Source organism: Miniopterus schreibersii (assembly GCF_964146895.1).
Source record: "Miniopterus schreibersii genome assembly, chromosome: X".
NCBI lineage: Eukaryota > Metazoa > Chordata > Mammalia > Chiroptera > Miniopteridae > Miniopterus > Miniopterus schreibersii.
In genome coordinates, this window is record NC_138104.1 from 22,514,858 (window position 1) to 22,533,318 (window position 18,461).

An 18,461-nucleotide genomic window follows, 5' to 3' on the forward strand; every position below is an offset into this window, starting at 1 on the left:
TCAAAATTAGGTTGAGATGAGATCAAAGCAAGAGTAGGTTGAAACATGGTTGGTGAGGCAGGGGGAGCAGTGATGAGTGATTGCTACAAACATTTTTTAGTGCTTGGGCTTTGATTTTATAGTCTGGCTGGTAATTGGAATGTGAGTGTGTTGGGTTAATTTAAAAGGCAGAAAGCAGGTCTTGGAGGTACTAGCTTAAAGAGGTTGGGTATTTCATGATGATGCCCTGAGAATATGAAGCCAGGAGGAACTCTGAAATCTGGGAATTCAGGTGATGCAAAAATTGTCTAATAGATTTTTCTTTCTAAAAGCCAGAGTGTCAAGGAATATGAGACAACTACATGCTGAAAAGTTCTTTGACCTGAAAATGTTGCAGTCATCCCATCTCAGCTAGAGGCAACCAAGATGGCTTGGCATGACCAATGGGAAGATGTTCTCATTAAAATGTGCCTGAGAATCAGTGTCAGTGAATGGCACCTCTAGAAGAGAGGCACACAATGTTGAGGATACTGGCTCTACAAATATGGGCTACTGCCCATCCCAGTCAGAGACGCTGGCACCTGAGATTTTCATTTGTGCCATGGCATCACCTAGGTTAATCAACATCTTATTCATTGGTTAATTTATATCTGATGCACCTTCTGTCTGACCTGCAGGTAACTTTGTGTCACAATTATCCAATATCTCATTTCCAAGTTTCTCCCTTTGCATGGTTACTACCCACTACTGGTGGTGGGGAATTCCCTCATAAGATGCCCCATATTTTTCCCTAATAGAGGCCACATCTAAAGAATGCAAAGCAGGCACATTTAATGAACTATTCTACTTCCATAGTCTGAAACGCTCCCTGATATCTTCCTTCAACTTTATTACGGTTTTGAGGATACAGTTATTAGCTATTCAGTTCCATGTCCACCATGAGGTTTAACTATTTAGGCCTCTATACTTTTTTTTTTTTATTATTGTTCAAAATATTACAGATTTCCCCTTTTTCCCCATTGACCCTTTCCACCCCGTACCTACTCCCTGCCCAGGCCTCCACCAAACTATTGTCTGTGTCCATGGTTTATGCATATATGCATATAAATTCTTTGGTTTATCTCTCCCCATCCAACCACCCAGATCTTAGCTATTGTAAATTGTGCTGCTATGAACATAGGAGTGCATATATTCTTTCTGGTGGGTGTTTCAGGATTCTTAGTATATATTCCTAGAAGTGGGATCACTGAGTCAAAGGCAGTTCCATTTTTAATTTTTTGAGGAACTTCCATAATGTTTTCCATTGTGGCTGCACCAGTCTGCCTTCCCACCGGCAGTGTACCAGGGTTCCTTTTTCTCCACATCCTCGCCAGTAGATGCCATTTGTTGATTTGTTGATAGTAGCCATTCTGATAGGTGTGATGTGATATCTCATTGTGGTTTTAATTTGCATCTCTCTGATGATTAGAGAAGATGAGCATTTTTTCATATGTCTCTTAGCCATCTGGATATTTTCTTTGGAGAAGTGTCTATTTAGGTCCTTTGCCTATTTTTTTAATTGGATTTTTTGTCTTCCTCTTTTTGAGTTGTATGAGTTCTTTGTACACTTTGGAAATTATCCCCTTGTCAGATGCATCCTTGGCAAATACGTTCTCCCATACCGTGGTTTTCCTTTGTATTTTGAACCTGATTTCTTTTGCTGTGCAGAAGCTTTTTATTTTGAAAGTCATATTTGTTTATTTTTTCTTTTGTTTCTCTTGCCCCAGGAGATGTATCAGTGAAAATCCCACTATGTGAGATGTTTGTGACTTTACTCCTATGTTTTCTTCCAGGGTTTTTATGGTTTCACGACTTACATTTAAGTATTTTATCCATTTTGAGTTTATTTTTGTGTATGGTGTAAGTTGTTGGTTTAGTTTCATTTTTTTTTTTTTAATGTAGCTGTCCAGTATTCCAGTGAAGAGACTGTCTTTACTCCATTGTATGCTCTTGCCTCCTTTGTCAAATATTAACTGACCATAATGACTTGGATTTCTTTCTGGGGTCTCTGTTCTGTTCCATGGATCTATATGTCTGTTGTTGTACCAATACCAGGCTGTTTTGATTACAATGGTTTTGTAAGATCTGATTTTTTTTTAATATATCTTTTTATTGGTTTCAGAGAGAGGAAAGGAGAGGGAGAGAGAGAGAGACAGAAACATCAATGATGAGAGAGTCATTGATCGAGCCCACAATCCAGGCATGTGCCCTGACCTGGAATCAAACCCTGATCGCCTGGATCCTAGGTCGACGCTCAACCGCTGAGCCACGCCTGGGTGGGCATAAGATCTGATTTTTAAACCACTTTATTGAGGTATGATCAACATACAGCTTTTTGTGTGTTGATCATACCTCAATAAAGTGTGTCATAAAATTGTACACTTGAAACCTATATAATCTTATTAATCACTGTCACTCTAATTAATTAATTTAAAAAATTTTTAAGGGAAAAAAGCTGTACATATTTAATGTGTATAGCTTGATGAGTTTGGAAATAAGTATGCTACCATGAAAACATTATCACGATCAAGACCATAAACTTATCCAACACCTTCAAAAGTACCCTTTTTGTCTCCTTTATATTTTTTACTTAAAATATTTTTAAATATTTTCTGTCTTCCATGTTAAGGACACAACATAAAATCTACTCTCTTAGCAAAAATTTAAGTATACACTATAGTACTATTAACTATAGGTCTTATGTCGTACAGTAGATCTCCAGGACTTATTCATCTTGCATAACTAAAACTTTGAGCTTTGAACTACACCTCTCCATTCCCCCCTCTATCAACCCTTGGTAGCCACTGTACTCTCTGGTTTTGACAGTTTTACTATTTTTCCTTATAAAAGTGAGATCATGTAGTATTTGATTTTCTGTGTTTGCTTATTTCACTTAGCATAATGTCTTTCAGGTCCATCCATGTTTTCACAAATGTCAGGAGGTCATTCTTTTTTTAGGCTGAATAATATTCCATTGTATATATACTATATTTTGTTTTATTTTTTTAATTTTTATTTCTTTTTATTTTTTAAAATATGTCATTATTGATTTCAGAGAGAGGAAGGGGGAGAGAAAGAGAGAGATAGAAACATCAATGATGGGAGAGTCATCATTGATAGGCTGCCTTCCACATGCCCTCAGCTGGGGATCAAGCCCGCAACCCAGGCATGTGCCCTGACAGGGAATTGAAATGCGATCTCCCAGATCCTAGGTTGATGCTCAACTTCTGAGCCATGCCCTGCTGGGCAGAACCACATTTTCTTTATCCATTCATCCGACAGACACTTAGGTAGTTTCCATGTCTTGACTATTGTGAATAATGCTACAATGAACATGGGAGTACAGATATTTCTTCAAGATCCTGACTTCAGTTCCTTTGGATGTATACCCAGAAATGGGATTGTGGGATCAAATGGTTATTCTCTTTTTAATATTTTGAGGAACCTCTATACTGTTTTCCATAGTGGCTGTTCCAAATTACATTTCCATCTTATTAGTATTATTATTGGCACCACTAATAGGCACTGCCTGTGGAGGGGATCAGTAACCATGGAGATATTCCATTGAGCTGTGAGTGAAAGTGCCCAAAGGTTGGTGTAGTGTGTATATTTCTCCTCAGTCCTCAACTTTTTCTGGTTATAAGTCATCAGAGTGGTCATCTTCTGCAAAACTCAGCCTTTCCAATTCATAAAAAAACAATACAGCTATCCAGTGCCTCATATGCTCCCTAATTCCTGGATCACACAGAACACTGCCTACCCTGAAGGGTTCGGGGGCAACAAGTAAAGAAACTGCTCTTACACTGAAAGCACAGTAGTTTCTTTAAGTTTGGACTCCAGGGCTCAGGTTACTGTTCAGTTCATATATTTCACCTTAGAATCCAAGGATAAGACACCAACTTGCTGCAGGGATTGATTGCCTTCCCTCTATGAGACCCAAGTTTTCTTTCTAATTTGGAAAAATAAAGAGTTTTACCTTTACCTGAGTGAAAATGATCTCACCATAATCATTACCACCTTTGCATGCTGATTTCCAGTCTCCGGAAACCAAATCTGTGAGCATCACTATGAAACTGGACCTCTGGGAGCCTACAATTGTGTTCATTTCCTGGAAGATGACAAGTAGAAGTTGAAACTCAGCCAAAGAAAATTTACCAAAGTATGATTTGGCCTGAACAATGTCCTGAATTTCTTCTAGCACCTAGTAGAACAGAAGAGCACAGCATTTGATGGTGGTTTAACAGTTGTTCAGAGCATGGTTTCTATAGTCAGATTACCTTGGTTCAAATCCCAGCTCTTACAGTTACTGCCTGTATGGCCTTTGGGTAATTTACTTAAGCTTTCTGTGTCTTAGTTATCAAATCTACAAAATAGGGATAAGAATAAGACCAAGGGCATAATATGCCCTCAATAAATATTAGGCATTATTGTAGTGATAAACTTCTTATATAACCTCTTGAACAGGCTGTTCTCTATCTGGATGACATCCTACTTTATTTTCTGATCCTATTTCAAAAACAAAGCAAAACAACAAAGCAGAAATGTAGTCTGGCAGGTCCAGTACTAACTATAGTGGCATCACCCTTGAACCCACACTACAGATTCCAAAGTCCAAAGGTAGAATTCCTTTCTCCAAGATTTATTGAGGTATAATTGGGAAATCAAAATTGTATATATTTAAGGTGTACAATGTGATGGTTTGATATATCTATACATCAGAAATTATGACCAAGATTAAGTTAATTCAGACATCCATCATATCACAAAGTTATCTTTTTGTTCAGTGTGGTAAGAACACTTAATATCTACTCTCTTAGCAAAGTTCAAATATGCAGTATGGTATTATTAACTACAGTCATCATGTTGTACATTAGATGCCAGAACCTATTCCTCTTATAACTGGAAGTTTGTACCCTTTGACTAACATCTCGTTATTTCTCTTACCTGCTGTCCCCATTAACATCCCTTCTACTCTCCGATACTATGAGTTCTACTCTTTTAGATTCCAGAGGTGGAATTCTTGAACCAAATCCTCTCTGGCCTAGGTACCAACCTTCCAGGAGTAGAATACCCTTAGGTCAGTGAAAGATGCCCATAAATGCCTGAAGTTTACCAAATACTGCTGAGTATTTATCCACCATTTCTCTGCCTTGACATTGCTAATGATGGACCTTTACAAAAAGTTTCCTCTAATCTCTGATAATAGCCATGGCCATAATGATTCTGTTCACTTATGCTCATATAATGGTTTATCCAACTAGGCCATACACTAGTGAAGCTGATTCCTCTAGCATCATTGTGGGGGAGCATTATATCACAGAAATATCCCAGTGCCAGAGCCCATTTCTCCTGTATCTAATTCTCCAGAGAGCTTGTTTTGGACATCACTGATATCTTTGTCTGCCAAAGAAACCGACTGACTATCAAAAGTCTTTTAAAGGTATGTTGTCATATCCTCAAGTTTCCTAGTGCTTGATGACAGAATACTCAAATCATTGAAGCCTAGAGCTACTTAGACATAGTGACTGCTGACTGCTGGTTACTCTCTAGGCACACTAAGCATGTATACCAGCAAAACAGGGGTACCAATAAAATAATAAATCTATTTGAAAAAAATTAATATTTAAAAATAGCACCAAAATAGTGTCTCAAGAAAAATTACTCTTCTTTGCACTTCTCTAACTCTTATTTACAGTTTAGTATTGTTTGTATTTTCAATTATAAATGGGAAGCATACATTTTTTTATGCTTAAGGTCTTTAAAGGTTTCATCTAGGCCCTGTGTGCTGCTTTACTCAAATGGTTAAACGGTGCCATCTGCTATAACTCAAGAAGCCAGAACTTCCAAGGGTATCTTGGAATCTGAAGTACTATGAAATGGGGGTGCAACTTCACCCAAGAAAATTTAAGCAAAATAAAATTTTGTGGTTATCAAGACTCAGACACAATTAGCAGAGGTGGTTCATCAGGAGCCACAAATAGTTGACTATGTTGCGACCTCATTAAGTCTCGTAGTTGGCCTTAGTAATGAACGACTACTTCCTGACGTTATTCCAGCGGTCCAACTGTTTGTGGCTTATACTAAACCTTACATACAGGGTTTATGGGAAACCCTATAACTGATGTGACACTCTCCATAATGCCATTAACTCTGACACTTGTATCCAGGTCATAGATAAGTCCAGGCAACCCAAAGAGTAGTTTCTTCCACTCCTAATACCAAAATGCTCCTGGGTCGCCATCACACTCAAGTTTATTTCCAACCTGGCTTTTCCCATAGCCACAAAGCCATCCTTATTATGGTGTTGAGTATCCTAACAAACATTTTTTATAATATATCTTGACTCTGACCCTCATCCATAACAGCCATCATTCATTTGCTCAATAAATATGTATTAAGTAACTATCATTCTAGATACTGTGGAAATTGTATTGAAAAGAAACAACAAAGTTCTTGACTGCATGATGTTAATGTCTGGGAGGGAGAAGACTCAATAAGTGAACAAAAAGCTAAATAAATCTATCAATATACAGATGTTTATAAATTCCACCAAGAAAACTAATGGAGTGATGTGAAAAAAGTAATTGTTAGGAGTCAACTCTAGACAAAGTGATCAGAAAAGACTTCTTTAAGGAGTTAAGACCTGAAGGATGAAAAGGAACAAGACGTGCAAGGAACATACAGGCAGAGGGAAGAGCAAGTGCAAGGACCCATTGGCAAGAAAGAGCCTAGGTTTCAGAAACAGAAAAAAAAAAGAGATTGAAATATAGCGAGTGAGTAGGAGGCTGGTATAAAATGAAGATGTAAAGGTAGGCAGAGGCTACCACCATCTTATTTATCTTACAAGATCCTTTGCCTTTTTAGACTTCCTAGCCATCTGGCCCAACTTCATCCATATGTGTACCATCCACCTACAGGCTGAGTCAAAAAGTTTAATCAGTTCAATCCCAGGAGAGTTTCTCCCCTGCTGTACTGCCTACCAGCCACATAACTGATGACCCACTTCACCATGGCAGAAGTTGCCCATAACATCTCACTGTATTCTTGCTTTGAAAACGCCTTTCACAGAAATTACAGTTTTGTTCTTCACTGCTTATTTCACTTCTAACATCAGGGACATCCTTGTAGCCATTTTGTACCTGAGGGAGCAACAGGATGTTTAGAAGTCCCCTAGGGCACCTTATGGTGGGCCAGTGACCACTACAAAGGATAAGTTTACTGGTACTTGGCACAGGGTTGGGGAGGATTGTTGGGAAATTTTATATGGAAGACAATGTCTGGATTGCCTCTAGGCACATATACACTATACTGTAAGCTCAGTAATCACTGCTTGGGAATTTTTGAGATATCCATAACTCTCTGACACGAGAATCTTTCTGACTCCATGCCTTTGGAAAGCATCAGCCCTGTTCTAGATGTGTTCCCTGCTATACTTGGTCTACTAATATCTCATCTTTCATTGTGCAATTCATTGGCCCTCCTAGATGACCTAACATGTCATAGAGAGAGAAGGTAAAAGGTTCATATTGATAATATGGCTAGATCTATACCTGTTCTCATGTCAGAGTAACAGCCAAGGGATTGGTCTTGGAAATCTATGTCTCACCTCTGGTCAGCAGCAGGCCAGAACCTTTTTAAGGCAAATGCAGGAAAATCCTGGGATCCACCAATTATCAGGAGTCTGGAAGCAAACAGTGCCTACTGCCTACTCTGTTGTTATCCATTTTAGTGCTTCCAGAAGAACCAAGATGGTAGTCACAAGACCTGGATGAAAAGCCACAGAAGTTGCTTTTCATACTTTGATTCCTCCTTTTGTTTTGGACTCATGTGGATTAGAAACTTGATTTTGGATTGTCTTAATGGCTCTGACCTGGAATTCCCTTAGTGCTTCAAATAACTTCTCCTGGACTCCATTCAGTACAATTATAACAATGAGAAAAAATAAAAGTAGGAAGAAAGGAGGAGCAGTTAACATTTATTGAGCTATTACTAAGTATCAGGCATTATGCTAAGCATTTTATGTTCATTATCTCAATTATTGAAAAACTATGAAATACTTAATGTCATTATCCCCGTTTTATAGATGAGAACTGTGAGGCTCACTAAGGTTGAGTGACTTTCCAAGATCATACTGGTAGACAGAGACACACAGCTAGGATTCCAACCCAGATTCATTTGACTCCAAAACCCTTGCTCTTAACCATATTTTGTTCCTACCACATGACCAATCAGGCCTATTGTAGAGAAGGGGAGTCAGACACACCCAAAGTCACCTTTAATACGGCATCTCCTCTAAATGTGCCCAACATGATCATTTCCAAAGTCAATGGTACTGCATACAAGGCTGCTACTGAGTGAATGAAGAAAAATTCTTCCAGGCTTGCCTTCCTCCCATCTCTGCAAACCTCTTGTTTTGGCCTCTCTTCTGGCTACCTTTTTATCTTACATTCTAGCTTTCACCCAGTCCCATTTGTGTTTACTGACCTCATAGCACTAGAGATTTCCACTTCCAATTACAGGTTGTAGGCTAAACATCCTAAAAAACACATGTGAGAATCATTATTGCCAAAAGATCTAGCCTAGGCATATGAGATGACTCTCACACACATGCTCTAGGGTGTTATAATCTGCCCTACAGAAACCACTGGAACCAGGTACCTTGTGTGGCTTCCAGCTGGCTGGCACCCATTGAGACTGAGGGGGTATGGTTGTAGTGTAGTTTGGTCAAGTTATCCGCATGTACCTAGAGTATGGCTGCCACATCTACCATCTGTAAATTAATAACCTTTTCCTCCAGCTGTCTTATAAAGGCATAGCAATGACAGATACCTGCTGATGGCCAAGCCTCTAAAACACAAATGATGGACCATATCAAGGAGAATATAGGGGAGCACATCAAAAGACATTTTTCAGGGCCAAATTTTATCAAATATGGTTAAACTTTTGATGAAACGCAAGTTAGATCATGTCCTTGCTTTGATTAAATCTTTCAATAGCTCACCTTTTCTTACATGAAAATGTCCAAATGATTTTCAGGATCAACAGTAAAAACGACATTTTATCCACCATCTACTTTTATCCTTGGCCCTTCTTGTTTTAGATGCTTGAAGCCCACAACTTTTAGCCACTTTCTCGAAAAACCATGTTCTCCCCTTTATATTGTCTGCCCTTCTCCTAAGCTCTATCCCATCTGTCCATCCTAGGCAGAACCGAGGAAGTATTTTTACTATGAAAGCAGACCTGCCTCTGGAGCCCAGGTGCCTATCAAGTACCCATATTCTTCTGTAAACCAAAGGCTTAGGCCTTCTGTAAGTACCTAGGAAACTGGTACTGTACAGCTTGATGGTTAAGCACAGAAGTTTTGGGGTCAATTAGACCAGAGTTTGAATCCTGGATCTGTCTCTCATTAGCTGTGCGAATTTATGTAAATCACTCAGTGTCTTACTGGTCATCTAGTTTGTTTCCTTAATGTTTAAAAGAGTGCAGGCTCTGCAATCAGACAGACCTGAGTTCAGATTCCAGCTCTTCTACTTATTACCTTTCATTGTAGTGCAGTCTGTCTGGGCAAACTATTTAACTTCTGAGTCCTTCTCTTTACCCATGAAATCAAAGTAATAATTGAGTTGTTGAAAGGATTACATAATGCATAGAAAGGTACTTACCACATAACAAACACTCAATAAATGCTAGCTCTTAGTATAATTATAATAATCACTATTATTACTATCACTACTATTGTCATTACTGTTATGATGATGATGATGATGATGATGATGATGATGTGTTCACTGAGTCATGAAGCCCTCCATCTCCACCAAAGGAAAGCTCAATGCTCTCTCTTTTAATTTTTTTTTATTGTGGTACAACACACATAACAAAAATTTACCATATTAACCATTTGAAAGTGTATAATTCAGTGGCATTAAGTATACTCAGACTGTTGTGCAATTATCACCACTATCTCATTTCAGAAGGTTTTCATCACCCCAAATAGAAACTTTATGCCTATTAAGCAATCATTCCCCATGCCTCCCCCCTCCCTCCTGGCTAACACTAATTTGTTTTATGTTTGCATGAATTTGCTTATTCTGGATATTTTACATAAATTGAGTCATGAAATATGTGACCTTTTCTGACTAGCTTCTTTCACTTAGGATAATGTTTTCAAGATTCATCCAAATAGCATAGATTCATTTTTAAGGCTGAATACTATTCCATTGTACATAAATACCGCAATCTGTGTATCTATTCATCTGTTGATGAACATTTGAGTTGTTTCCTCCTTTTGGCTATTGTAAATAGTGTTATTATGGCCATTTGTGTACAAGTGTTTGTTGAAGTACATATTTTCAATTCTTTTGGGAGTATTGTTTGCTGGGTCATATAACAAATCCATGTTTAATTCACTGAGGAACCATCAAACTGTTTTCCACAGTGGCTGCACCATTTTACATTCCCACCAGCAGTGAAGGAGGGTTTCAATTTCTCTACATCCTCAACACTTCCTTTTCCATTCTTTTGATTATAGCCACCTAGTGGGTGTAAAGTGGTATCTCACTGTGGTTTTGATTTGCATCTCCCTAGTAACAAATGTTGTTGAGCATCTTTTTGGGTGTTTATTGCCATTTGTTTATTTTCTTTGGAGAAATGTGCATTCAAAACCTTTGCCTTTTATTTTAATTGGGCTGTTTGCCATTTTTTTTCTTTTGAGTTGTAAGAATTCTTTATATATTCCAGATAAAAGACCTTACCAGATACATGATTTGCAAATATTTTTTCCAATTCTATAGGTGCCTTTTCACTCTGTTGATATTTTCTTATGTAGATAAAAGTTTTAAATTTTGATGAAGTCTAGTTTACTTATTTTACTTTCAATGCTTGTGCTTTTGTTTTCATATCTAAGAAATATTGCCAAATCCAAGAACATGAATGCTTACCCCTGTTTTCTTCTTAGAGTTTTATAGTTGTAGCTCATATTTAGGTCTTTGATTTATTTTGAATTAATGTTTGTATATGGTATGAGATAAGGATCCATTTTATTATTTTGAATGTGGATATCCAGTTGTCCAGGAAGCGTTCGTTGAAGAGACTTATCTTTCCTCATTGAATAATTGTGACACATATATCAAAAAATCAATTGACCATAGAAATTAGTTTATTTCTGGACTCTCAAATCTATTCCATTGATCTTTATGTCTATGCTTATGTCAGTATCACACTGGTTTGATTACAGTAGTTTTGTAATAAGTTTTGAAATCAAGACATATAAGTACTCTGACTTTATTCTTTCAAGAATTTTTTTCCTATTTGGGAACCCTTAAAATTCCATATGAATTAGAGGTTTGGCTGTTCAATTTCTGAAAGGGGAAAAAAAAAAAAGGACTGTTGGGGTTCTGATAAGATCTGTATATCACTTTTGAGAAGTATTAATTTAATTTCTTTCAGCAATGTTTTAGTTTTCAGTGTACAAATCTCAATCTTACTTGGCTAAATTTATGCCTTAGTATTTTATCTTTTCTAATGTTATTGTAAATGGAGTTGTTTTCTTAATTTCCTTTTTAGATAGTTCATTGGTAGTATATAGAAATTCAATGCTCTCTTGAAGAAAAATATTTCAAAGCTCTGCCTCTTCCAGGACTAACTTGATTGTAATATTGTTGGGAAAGCTGACAATGGAAAATATTATATAAGAATCTCCTAGCTAGTCTGAATACACTATCATGTTCTTTGACCTTTGTAATATCATTATTCTCCATTAACAAAAAACCATTATTCTATACCACTACCTTGGAAAGAAGGTTATGAAATTCTCAACTATCCCTTCTTTTGGACCAACTATAAGAGGTACTTATTTAAAAGTGCTAAATTCCAGCCTGGCCAGCATAGCTCAGCAGTTGGTCATTGACCTATGATCCAGATCAGGGTTCAATTCCATCAGGGCACATGCCCAGGTTGTGGACTCGATCCCCAGTCAGGGGTATGCAGGAGACAGCCTATCAATGAATCTCATCATTGATGTTTCCTTCTCTCTATTTCCCTCTCCCTTCATCTCTCTGAAATCAATAAAGATATAATTTTAAATACATACATACATACATGCATACATGTATAAATAAATAAATAAATAAATAAATAAATAAATAAATAAATAAATAAATAAAAGTGCTGAATTCTAATTCATGAGCCAAGATATATTCAGCCATGATGTCAGGGGTCAAGTGACATATGTCAGCTTTATTGGACTTGCCGCCACCTAATATGATGCAATCATTCCTTGGGATTTCTTTTTTTTTCTTTCCCCCACATAAGTGGCTGCTTTAATAGAATTTCTTGAATGTTAACAAAAGTTCAATCCTTACTTCTCCACCATGAATGCCTAGATAACCAGATTCATCAAACAAGAGAGGAGTTTCTCTGTATCCTGACCTTTTTTTATCCACCCTCACTATCCTTTCCACTTTTGTCATGACCTGACCCTAGACTGACAAAGGCCTTTCACATTGCAGTGAGAGCCATTCTGTCTTAGAAGGATTTAGTGATATGGTGACAGGAAAAGATATGGCTTTGGGTAGTGGGCACACAGAACAATATACAGATTTTGTAACATAGAAATCCACACCTGAAACCTATATGTTCATATTAACCATTGTCACCCCAATAAATTTTATTTGAAAAAGAAGGATTTAGTCACCTCCACCTCTACACTTATTTCTCTAGGAAGCTTCTTCTGGAGTCAGAGCTGTTTGACCTTTAAGGCCACCTGCTATTGGTGTGCTCTCAAACTACTGCAGCCTGGAGCATAAGAGATGGAGTGACCCTGGACCAGATAAGCCACTGTATTTTTTTCAGCCCATACATGTGATCACAAGGTGCACTGCCAAGTTTTTCCTTATTTGAGGGAGTTCTTCTCCATTTTGACTAGTTTATGGCCTAATCCCAGCAGATTGGCAACCACATGTGGCATATCAATAAGGTTTTAGAACAGAATTTGTCCACAGAAGAACTATTTATATTTGGGCCAAAAAATTGTTTGTTGTGGGAGCCTATCCTGGGTATTGTAGGATGTATACCAGCATCCCTAGCCTCTATCCATTAAATGGCAGTAGCACATCTCTCCCCAACTCACCCCATTTATATCAACCAAAAATAGCTCCAGATATTCCCAAATGTGGCCCAAGGGACAAGTTTTCCCCTGGTTGAGACCCACTGTATTAGTGGAATACCTCTTCTGCTTTGCCTCCTACCAAAACATGACTGATCCACTTCCCTCAGCACAATACAGATTCATTCCAAAAAATATAGTCCATCTTTCAAAGTAATCTCTCTAACAATCACAGTTTTTCTGATACTATCCCATAGTCACTGGAGCCAAATGTTTCTTGTAGGGACTAGGGGCTGCTCTGAAAACCTTTGCCTTATAAAGCATTGGTAGGAAAATAATACCAACTAGTACCAAACCACAAGGAAAGACATCTTAATGGGCCATGCCATGTGGTCCTCTTCCAGCAACTGCTCTCTACTACGCACTTATTCTAGAATTTAGATGGTTAGTATTTGGGACTGAAGTAAAAGAGGTTGTCAACTCCAAGGTCTTCCAGCTCCATCAGACCTCTTCTATGCCTATCCAACCAGTCTTGCATTGCTGCTAACATCCTAATGAGGGGTCAACAACCTGAGTTGAGAAATGTAAGTTTATTATGCAAGGGGTGGTAGGTTCAAGGAAAGTTCTAGGAATTGGCACCCAGGAAGTGGTAAAGGTCCCAGAAGCAATCAAAGAACTTGAATGTTGCCCTTGGAGTTGTGCAATACACAATTATGCCATAAGAGCTTACAGAGGCACATTCTAATCTCTGGATTCTCCCAGACACTTTGTCACTTTCTATTAGGCAAATTCAGAAGGAACAATGGTTACTTCTACCTGAAGCCTGTAAAGAATGGGTGGCATTCTTTACACATCAGTAGTCCCTTTAACTGCTCCCAGCATGCCCATGTGAAAGACCCTGGTAAGTATCTGAATGTAAGCCAATTCTTCAGGTTTTATCTTGCCTTTCACCTGCTTAGAATCTCACAAAATGGTTTCCCCTGGCCCTACCTACAGCTCCCAGGCACCACTCTTTCTCTTTGACCATGCTACTTCTGCCAAAATGGTCTCCTTTCTGTTCTTGAACATGTCAAGCTCCTTTCTTGCCTCCAGGCCTTTGCACTTGCTATCCTCTGCCAAAGATGCTCTTTCCCCACACACTTCACTTCCAGCTCCTATTTATCCTTAAGATCTCAGCTTAAAGATTACTTCTTCAGAGAACTTATCCAGGACTCCGCAGCTTAATTACTATTTTCTGCTATATCCCATCCCACTCTTCTCTCTCATAGCACTCTGTATTTTCTCTTCTACCACTTATCACACTAATTCAGTTTTTTTGTTTGTTTACTATCTCTTTTACTAGACTGACCTCCATGAAGGAAGGGAGAGTGTTGATTTTTGTTCACCATTATATTGTATCCTCAGTGCTTAGCACAGTGCCAGACACATGATATGCTCTCCAAAAATATTTTTCAAATAAATGAATGTGCACAATTTGAAGTGTCTTCTATACAAGACATAGATTAAATTACCTTTAACATTTACTTTGAAAAGATCAGCTGTAAATCTGTACTTAGTTTGATTCCAACACCCTTTCCATGGCTAATTTTATCTAAGATGGTTAAACTTTTTTATGAAACACAAATTGGACCATGTCATTACCTTGTTTAAAATCTTTTCATAGCTTGCAATGGCCTACAGGAAAATATCAAAACATGTTGACAGGATTGACAAGGTCCCTCTGTGACAGGGAATTTCAAACATTTTTGACTGTGATCCACAGTACAAAATACATTTTACATTGCAACTCATTACCTCCCTACATAAATATGTATATAAATAACCTAAAATTTTTCATGTAAGAATTGTTACCTTTACAACAGGAAATGCATTGTATCTTATATTCTATTATAGCCCATATTATTTAATAAAATGTTGGCCATGACTCAACAAATTGATTTCACAGCATAGTAATGTGTTACAAGTTGCAGTTTGAAAAACACTTCTGGGTGATTTGACATCCATCTTCAGCCCCTCAAACCATGCTGAACCCCTCACATTTCCCCTCATAGACCAAGCCATCTTATCTTTCTTCATATTGCTCCCCCCACCTGTAGGACACTTGTTTTTCAGTACTTTATATCAGCATCCTCTCTCAGACTCCCTAACAAAATGTGGTATATGTTTTTACTTATCTAGCCCTCTTCAGCACCAATTTGGCAAAGTAAGGGTTTAAATGCACTGAATAATGGAAGGTTCTTGGTCCTTTCTTATCTAGCAAAGTCATTAAGTAATCCTTGGGAATCATTAGGTACCTTCATTCTGATTTCCATTTTTCAGTCCTCATTATTCTGTTAATGAACCACTTGTGAAAAGGACAGACTTGGTTTGGGTTCCAGTGGAAGGAATTAATGAGTTTCCATGCACTGCTGGAGTGGAGGGTGAGTTCCTATACTTTTTCTTCCATATTATACGTTAACCATTGGGCTGGAGACAGAATGTGACATACCCAGATGGTGGTGTCTTGTAGGCTTGGGTTGAGCATCATAGTTGGTTCAAGTTTGCCAGGTTAATACTACTCTGACATTTGACACTATTTATTGGTTTTGGTTCCACACTTGCCCTTTGCATTTGAAGTTTGTACTTGGTTTCCTTGGTTTTCCTGCACTCCATAGATGTGAACCTTCTGCTTTGGCCCTTTATGTTCCAGGCTGTCTCAGGGTGACAAAGGGAAGTGGCTTTTGTTCCTCATAACTTCAGCCTTTACACTGGTTCCCTTGGTTAATACTTCTAGGCTGGGATTACCCTAGGCCCCTGAGACAGTAAGTTCACAGATATAAAAATGGCTAAGAATGAGCCCCTGTCCTCAAAAAGCATATAGTTTAGAGAACATATTGAACTTCTAGAACTATTCTTAAACCAGCATCTCTGCTTTTGATAACTTGTTTTTCCTAGATGGAAGTCCTTATTACTCATCGGTCTTAGGCTTCCAGATCTTCAGCTGCCTCAGCTTTTTGCTGTGCACACAAGTCATCCAAGGTGGTCACAGAATCTACCTAGCTAGGCAGGAATGCAGTTCCCCAGAGATCTCTTTGGTACAGCGGTGGTGAACTTCCACAGCACTTTCCTCTATCCTTTATCTGGAGATAAGGTATTATATCCATCCTTTCTAAGGTAGTATAGCATCCAGACAAACACAGACTTATGCTCTCAGAATATTTGAAGTAAACCTATGGATGAGACTCTTTACCTCCCGTCTGTAGATCCTATTACTTTTTTTAAGAAAAAAAGAAAGAAAAGAAAAGAGAGAGAGGAAGAGAGAGAATAAAGTTGAGAAAAAGTTGGGATGCTTAGAATATCAAAGCAGTATTAATAGTGGAACACTACATTTTTTGCTCAGCTCCAGAGTTTCTGGTCTTCTCAGGGAGCACATAATTCCATCTGAATCAGGGAGGAAATAAATAAAAGGCAGAATTTCAGACTTTCTTAGGGTTGATTAAATGATTTGATGATTTCCTTTGGAATATATGCTATGCCTCAATGATACATCAACACCTTATGAATGGCAACATTCATGAGACTGAAACTAATTGGTTTCTTCAAGAACATATTGATATACTCCCAAGATCTGGTCTCCCATGAGACTCTGGTTTAGGCACTTCTGGAGGAACTACAGCCCTAGCCAGTTTGGCTCAGTGATTAAAATGTCAGCCCATGGATCGAAGGGTCCTGGGTTCAATTCCAACCAAGGACACATACCTCGGTTGCAGGCTCAATCTCCAGCCCTGGTTAGGGTGCATGTGGAGGCAACCAATCAATGTGTTTCTCTCACATCGATGTTCTCTCTCTCTCTCTCTCTCTCTCTCTCTCTCTCTCTCTCTCTCTCTCTCTCTCCCCTCCTTCCACTTCCTCTGAAAAGCAATGGAAAATATATTGTTGGGTAAGGATAAAATAAAAAGGACCACCAAATACATGGGAGACAATATGGCATCATTACACTTACTCCCTTGGTGAAATCATCCATTATAAGTGCTTATAATTCTATTTCTATCCTGCTGACTCAAATTTATATCTGGAGCCTAAACCTTTCCTGGAGACTCATATCTTCAACTGCTCTTTGATTCCTTACTTGGATGGCTAATAAGCATTTCAAACTTAACATGTATTGTAAAATTATATACCTGAAACATATAATTTTATTAACCAATGTCACCCCAATAAACTCAAATAACATGTAACTCCATCTCTGTCAAAAAATACTGATACTCTCATAAACATCCCAATAATAACTAATGGCAACTTCACCTTTCAAGTTGCTCAAGTAAAAAATCACTCATCTTTGATTCCTCTCTTTTTCACCTCACATTCAGCATGCCAGCAAACCCTGTCTACTTTGCCTTCCAAATATATCCACAATCCAATTACTTGTCACCACCTCTACTATTTTCACCGTGATTCAAGCTTCCATCTTAAAAAAAAAAAAAGCTTTATTGAGATACAATCCATATTCAATTCACCCATTTAAAGTATACACTTGAAGGGTTTTTAGTATATTCACAATCTTTTTAACCATCAGCAACATCAATTTTAGAACATTTCATCAACCTTAAGAGAAATCCTTTACCATTTAATTATCACCCATCTCTTTGCCTATCAACTCACCCTCCACAGCTTTAAACAACTTTTAATACACTTTTTGTCTCTATATATTTGCATGTTCTGGACTTTTTATATAAACAGAGTCATACACTATGTGACCTGTGATTGGCTTCTTTAATTTAGCAAAATACTTTCAAGATGTATCCGTGTTGTAGCATGTATCAGTACTTAAATTCTTTTTATGCCTAATATTCCATTATATATGGATACACTACCTTTTGTTTATTCATTCATCAGTTGATGGACATCGGGGTTTTTTCCATTTTTTGACTATTATGAATAATACTGCTACAACCATTCATGTACAAGTTTTTGTGGGAACATATGTTTTCATTTCTCTTGAATATATGCCTGGGAGCGGAATTGCTGGTCATATGGTATCTCTGAGTTTAAGCTTTTGAGGAACTGCCAAATTGTTTTCCAACTCCATTTTTGCCTGAATTATTTCAATAGCTTCCTAATGGTTCTCTATACTTTCTATACTCTTCTTCAGTTTATTCTTGCACAATAGCAATCCTGGTATACCTTAATTCAGAACACACTCCTCAGTCTCAGTAAGAGAAAAAGTCCTAGAAGCTTTATATGATTTGGTCCCTCAATTACCTCCCTGACTTCATCTCCTATTACTCTCCCCTGCGTTCACTCTGTTGCAGTCACAATGGCCACTTCCACATTCCTCTAATACATCTGGTACTCCTGCACC